Consider the following 7,466-nt stretch of genomic DNA (forward strand, 5'->3'; position numbering starts at 1 on the left):
TAAAGTTTTTTGTTTGAGGGGCATTTTCGTCTAATTTTTTTTTTTTTGTGAAGCTTGTGACACCAAAAAACACTATTCATTAGGCTTATTGGCTTTATATATAAGATTTTTTGAATCACGGCGTACTAAGCCCGACTTACACATTTTAAATGTATTTATATGCATAAATTGACAAAAGGAAAGTCAAATATTTGAAGTAAATGAATAATCTTAGATCATGCTAGAAGAAACCCCTCATAAACCAATTAAATTAGCTGAATCCACATAATAAAATCGCTCTCTATAGAATTTACATTAAGAATAGAGAAAATAATATTTAATAAACAACTGATTGAATCACATTATTACTAACCCATTATGAGGCTAAACCCACCCCCTCCCCCTTAGTGTAAATAATATCGTTTGTTAAAAAAATTCATTTGACAACTAATTTAATCACATTATTATCCACGTGCGAAAGGCCTTTTTTATAACTAGCATTACACGCCTCTTAAGATGTTTTGAACGTGTCTAAAAATAGAGAAAATAATATTTAATGAACAGCTGATTAAATCACATTATTGCTAGCCTATTGTAAGGTACTAATTAAAAAAATTGTACAAAAAAATTAATCATTAAAAAATGTATATAAATTCAGCTGTAATCAATATTCGTGTGTGAATCTTATATATATATATATATAATATTTCTTATAGGGTAAACAACCAATTTAGTCTTTGAATTATCACCTTAGTAAAAATTAGGTCACTAAACTATTTTTTCAGAAAAATTAGTCCTTGAATTATAAAAATCTGCCAATTACATCCCTATTGTTATATTCGAAGCTACTATATTCAATTTTTCGTCAATTTAAGTCACGTTACTTGCATGTGATACACATTAGAGGGTAGATTGGTAGTTTTTCATAAAGAAATAATGTGTAGAGTTAACTTTAGAGGATAAATTGATAGTTTTTCATAAAGAAATAGTGTAAGTTAACTTTTGAGGATAAATTAGACATTAACTTCACAACCTATATAAAAAGTTAAGGGCTTATAGACAAGAAAATGATGGTATTACACTCTAAAGTGTGTCAAGTGACTTAAGTTGACGAAAAATTGGATAAAATAGCTTTGGATATAATAGTAAGGATGAAACTAGCAATTTGTAATGATTTTAGGAACTTATTTTACCAAAAAAATAATTCAATGACCTAATTTTCACTAAGGTGATAATTCATAGACTAAATCGGTAGTTCACCATTTCTTATGATAACAAACCTTGTCCTCTCATACCCACTCGTCCCACCACATTCTTGTGGAAACTCATTCAACTTTCTCCAAAAGAACCCATCTCACAAACCCAATGTTGAAGCCCACGTTACCCCCCTTTGCAGGCTATATGAAGCTCCAAAATTATCCCAAATGAAGGTTGTACTAAATTGTGTTGTCACGAACCATATGATTAATTGCCCGGTTTCCGAAATTGCGTCTCTGATCAAGGATGAGCATGATGGGGTAGAATTTGTTGGGACATTATGTGATATTCACTGTTATAAAAATCTCCGTTTAGGTATCGCCTAGATGTTAGGCGGTTGGTCGTTGTCACGATTAATATCTTGACGTTTGAAAAATAAGAAAGATGCCTAAACTTGTCTATGGGCCTGCTTAGCCCGTCTAGACTTGCCTAGACCGTCTAAGTCGCACTCTCACTTAGACAGAAAATAGACATAACTTCCATTATACATTTTATTTTTCAATTAATTGTAAGAGACTTGTTGGATACTAAATAAACACTCATTATATGTTTGTTCCCCATATTTTCAATTTGTTTTACTACTTTAAAATTATATGTCATTCTGTTTGTAATTTATGTATTCCAATACAATTATATTTTTAAAGTATAAAATAAATAGACATTTATATATATATATATATAAAATAAATTTAGTTAAAATTAAAAAAAGGGCGTAGACTCTAGGCTCTTGCCCGCCGCTGAATTATCGCCTAATGCTTTTTAGAACCTTGGTGATATGTTGTTACAGGTTTATGCAGAAAACAAATGTTTGAAGAGTCTGTTGGGGTATTTGGTTATGTGGGTAGGAATGGGATTGAAATTGGAGAAAGGTCCTGCATTGTGCTTTTGCTTGCATTGAGGAAATGTGGACCGGTGAATTCATGTTGGAGGTTCTTCGATCGAATGGTCAAAAAGGGTATTCGGACACGGTTCTTAGTTAAATATAACACCCTTTTGAAAAAAATCGTATCAGTTGTATCAGTTGTTATGTAGAGTTGTCTCTTGGAAAGCTATGTTTATGAAGAGATGTCTCTCTTTAGAAGTCTAGGGTTATATCTGTAATTCTTGGATATAATTCAAGGGTTGTGTCCACTATGTAAAGGTGCTATTGCAATTATATATATAGTTCAGTCCATGTATGTAACCAATTGAAAAGGTAATTCAGTTCTCATATCCATTTTCCTCCAACAAGATGGAGATGGCAGACATCGTGGTGATGCAGAGTAAAGGCATTGACGTAAACCTGGTATTTCATACGCTAATGGAGGAGTACTGCAAAAAAGGGATGATGGATGAATCACTGAAGCTGTGGGATGTCATGGAAAAGAAAGGGTTTCAACTTGTGTTTACGTACAGCACTACAGCTAGCGCGTTGTGTAATTTGAACAGGAATGAGGAGGCAAAGGGTTTGATGTTCGCAGTGGAAGAAAGAGGCGTGGCTCCAAACGTCGTGTGTTTCACTATTCTGGTTGACATATTCTGCAAGTAAGGAAACTTCGGGTATTCAAAGGTATGAAAAGGAAGGGGGAGAGACCTAACATTGTCTCATACAATGTTCTAAACGATGGATATAACAAGAACGGTAAGATGAATAAAGCTCGTAGCTAAGGAGGGAAAATACCTAATACACGTACGTTGAATACACTTCTACATGGCGAATGTGTTGATGGCAAGGTGTATGAGGCACTGAAATTATTTCGTGAAATGCCTGGCAGAAATTTAACTCAAAAGTGTTGTCACTTACACAACTATGATTTCGGGTTAGTCGAAGAATGGGAGAACACATGAAGCTCTTAAATTGTATGATGAGATGGAAATGGCAGGCCTCACACGGTCACACCTGATAAAAGTCTATATCGTTCGCTTGCAGACTTAGTTGGCATTGTTGGAGCAATATTAGAAAATATGAAAAATAACAATATAATTTCAATGATAATAATCATAAAGAAATTCACAACATCAATTATATATGAGATTAATATAAACAACTAGAGAGAAAGTTAGAAAAACTAACAAACTTGGAGATTGAGGCTTGCATAAATGCAATGTCCTAAAGACAGAATTTCGTCCCTACTCTTGTGCTTATAGTTCGGTAGACGTCTGTCTCCTAGAATTCAACAATCTATAATCTGAAGTCAAAGCACTTTAATCTTCGGATTTTAACGAACTTCATATATTCGTAATCTCAAGACACGACTCGGATTTCTACTAAGACATTGGAGAAAACTCTTCTCTATTTTTTAATTCTATTAGACAGATGGGATGCTTGAGTTTATATAGAACTCAAGGCATCCTTTTTGAAACATTATGACTGTTGCCTAAAGTTCCAACGAACAGATACAACTCATGAATTTGAATTCAACTATGACACATGACTCTTATTTTTCATTCATAAAAAAAAAAATAAACATTATAATATTAAATATAATATATAATTTCCAACAATCCCCCACATGAATGAAAAATTAGGAAGAATTTGAGAGTACAAGCGGACATGAGATGCATCGGGCGAGGTGTCTTTTGGACTTGAACCTACCCTAATGAATACTTATCGGATTTACTTGGTGACGTAGTGGATATGGAATCTTCAACTGTTCACCGTAATAGTAAACCAAGACAACAAGCAACACACATCACTAATCCTCATATATTTCAGTTCATACGGTTGTGTTCATTTTGGTCCTGAACAAATCTTGGATTCATGAGAGCTTTAGAGAATTTAGACATCTCATTCTCATAGAAGTGACCCACTTCTACTCTCACATAGGTGACCTCATTCTCATAGAAGTGACCCACTTCTACTCTCACATAGGTGACCACTAATTAAGAATAGTCTGCTCTATTCCTCTTATTTATAAGATATCACTGTCATTAAGTATAAATATACACCCTAAAACTTCTGTAGACAACACACTTCTTCCACCGTAGGAATGTGGTATATAGTGTGTTAACTTCTTTGAATCATACCCAACCAGTTTGCCTATTGAACTTAGACCATGGGATCTCCAATCAACTAAATTAGGTTTCCGCCCAGCTAATTCATTAGTTATGTTGGTTTTAGCCTCATTCCCCGCAATGATCAACTTACTCTATAGTCTAACCTTTAATAATTGGATCCACCACTAGGTTGACTATTGTTAATGGTGTGCAAAATCCATCTTATGAAATTTTATTTCATATGAGAGTAATTGTTTTCCAATGTTAAGTCCTCGAAACATATGTTAGGACTTATTCAATAATTTGCTAACACTAGAAAGTAGACTATCCCCACATTTAAGGTATTTGTAAGAAAGTCTCTAACCTTATCATACCTTAAACAAGTTATCCATAATAAGAGATATTGCTTATTATCTCTTTTAAATGCAGATTACTCTTCCTAATTTAGACATTGTTCTTTGCCTTATTTGACAAGCCATCATAATACATGCATGTCCATTCATATGCTTACTTAATAAGCATCATCATGTCTAATACATTTTTCCAAATATCACACATTTTAGTGTCTAGTCTTTTCTTTTCCCAAAGACCGACACACTTCCAGTGTATAATTCCTCTCACATTAAGTGTCTAGTCTTTTCCTTCCCCAAAGACCCCCACACTTCCAGTGTGTAATTCCTCTCAAATGAATTTCCTTTGGTTTCATCCATGACTAACTTATCATAAAATTGATCGTCTTCTTTTGCTAGTGCTTGTACTAGTCTCACTTCCTTTGCAAGTCGAACACTACACTAATTACTAGCAACGCTAGTGTCTAGTGCCAATTACTAGTTTGAAACTGCTTCTCTATAGCAGTAATAATGCATTTTTGCATAGAGTTGCAACGGCTTGTAAAAATATTCACGTCAGCACCTTCTTGTGTGGTTTTCTGCACGTGTTTTCATAGCTCTTTTCAAACCGCACATTCATGATATTTCTTCATAAATAAATAAAAATTCATGGTCATTTCAAATTAGAATCAAGCAACTACGTTCCCTTTGGTAGAAAAATCAAAGGGCATTTGACATATGAAACTTTTCTGATTCATTAACACATCTCTTTTCTAGAAAAATGATCCATTTCATGAACTGCTATGTATCTAGTACACCACTTTGGCGTTCACTTGGCCTTAACCGACACCTTTCTTCATATAACGGAGACAAACACTGAACATGAATGGATCTCATAGTAATTGTAGCAACCACATAATGAAAATCATTATCACAGTATCTTTCTGGACACTATGATCTCATAATAATTGCAGCAACACATGATGGAAATTGTTATCACCGTATCTTTCTGGAAACTAGAATGTCCAGCTTTTCCCTATCCCAAACTACCGTAACCGAGATGGTTATAGTCTAAAAAGAACCAAACTAGTGATCACGACATCTGTGTCCGTAACCAGTGACCGAATGGTTCACCAATTCGTCCTTGTGCTCATTTTGTTTGAGAAAACTTGGAGACCTTCTCGTATTGTTTGGCATCTGCAACCAAGAGGGAGCAGTATATCGTCCCTTAATCGACACCTCTTTTCAGTATATGCAGAAACCGACCATACTTCAGCTTGGGATATAAAGCACTTATGCCTAATCCTGGCTTCGATGAATTCCAATGATGCAACGATTTGCATCTTTCAGTGATTACTTGACATATTTGTTTGAACAGATAAATTTTTCAAATGAAATCATATAACTGACTGTTGGTTAAAAGCACCGAATGCCTTTTCAAGAAAAAAAAAATTGACAAATTTAAACACCAACCAAGCATCAGCCTGATATATCAAGCCCAGATATGGCTTCGTTAAAACATATGCAGTGGTTTGCATCTTCCCTATCAAGACATGATTTGTCTCGATCATGAAGCCACCAGCTTCCATTTTAAATAATGGGATTCGTAATAATGTATATCAATTTGATTCTGTTAGAGGAATCACTCCATTACAACATCCTTAAAAAAATCATTTAACAGGCACAACAGTCGGCAAGATTTTGAATTGGCAAAACCAATCACATATCACAAGATCTTGTCGCCATTCTCATGCCTAATTTTTAGAGTATTGGACCAACAACAATAATGTTAAATGGCAAAAAGCATTAAATAAACAATACCTTAACAAACTGCCCATGTCGTTCTTAATGAAAATCAAGAACAATACCTTCACAGCAATATGCATGTGCTTCAAGGTCTAAATTTTAAACAACATTTTCACTAACATATATTCAAATCATTCTTTTCTACTTTCTCAATATAATTTTTTCTTAAATCCATTTTTTGTCTTCTAATTATTGCATAAGGAAAAATATGTCTTTAGATTGTTGGAGCAATATTAGAAAATATTAAAAATAACAATATAATTTCAATGATAATAATCATAAAGAAATTCACAACATCAATTATATATAAGATTAATATAAACAACTAGAGAGAAAATTAGAAAAACTGACAAATTTGGAGATTGAGGCTTGCATAAATGTAATGTCCTAAGGACAGAATTTAGTCCCTACTCTTGTGCTTGTAGTTCGGTAGATGTTCGTCTCCCAAGATTCAACAATCTATAATCTGAAGTCAAAGCACTTCAATCTTCAAACTCTGGTGAACTTCATATATTTTGTACTCTCAAGAACCGACTCGAATTTCTACTAAGACATTGGAGAAAACTTTTCTCTATTTTTTAATTCTATTAGACAGGTGGGATGTTTGAGTTTATATAGAACTCAAGGCATCCTTTTTGAAACATTATGAGTGTTTCCTAAAGTTCCAACAAACAGATACAACTGAATTCAACTAGGACACATGACTCTTATTTTTCATTTATAAAAAAAATTAAATATTATCATCTGCCACATCCAACTGCAGTCTCACCATTTTGGTTTTATTTTGGTCCTTCGACGCCAACAGCAACCGTCCCAAAGCAGCTACAACCGAAAGTGCCAGCACCACCAACCTGAGAGGCACGTAGAGGGGTGGAAGTTGGATTGCAATTTCTGACTGCGCCATCAAAATATAGAATCCGAACTCGAAAATTTTCCAACGAAAATTGGAATGGAGTTGAAATTCTGAAAAATTAAAAAAAAATTATAGTTATTTACTAAAATGAGGTATTTTGTAATCAAAACTTATTTTTAGCATGTTCACTGTTAGTTTAGTCTTTTAGAGGCATTTTATTCACATTTTTTATGTAATTATACACATACAAATTAAATGATAATATA

The 7,466-nt window shown here is 33.7% G+C and overlaps 1 pseudogene; it reads left to right on the top strand.

Moving 5' to 3' along the window:
• The first annotated feature begins 1,247 nt into the window (after positions 1-1,247).
• On the top strand, positions 1,248-4,683 carry LOC126592199 (pentatricopeptide repeat-containing protein At2g32630-like; annotated as a pseudogene).
• Positions 4,684-7,466: the final 2,783 nt, after the last annotated feature.

Source organism: Malus sylvestris, chromosome 12, assembly GCF_916048215.2.
Source record: "Malus sylvestris chromosome 12, drMalSylv7.2, whole genome shotgun sequence".
Taxonomy (NCBI): Eukaryota; Viridiplantae; Streptophyta; class Magnoliopsida; order Rosales; family Rosaceae; genus Malus; species Malus sylvestris.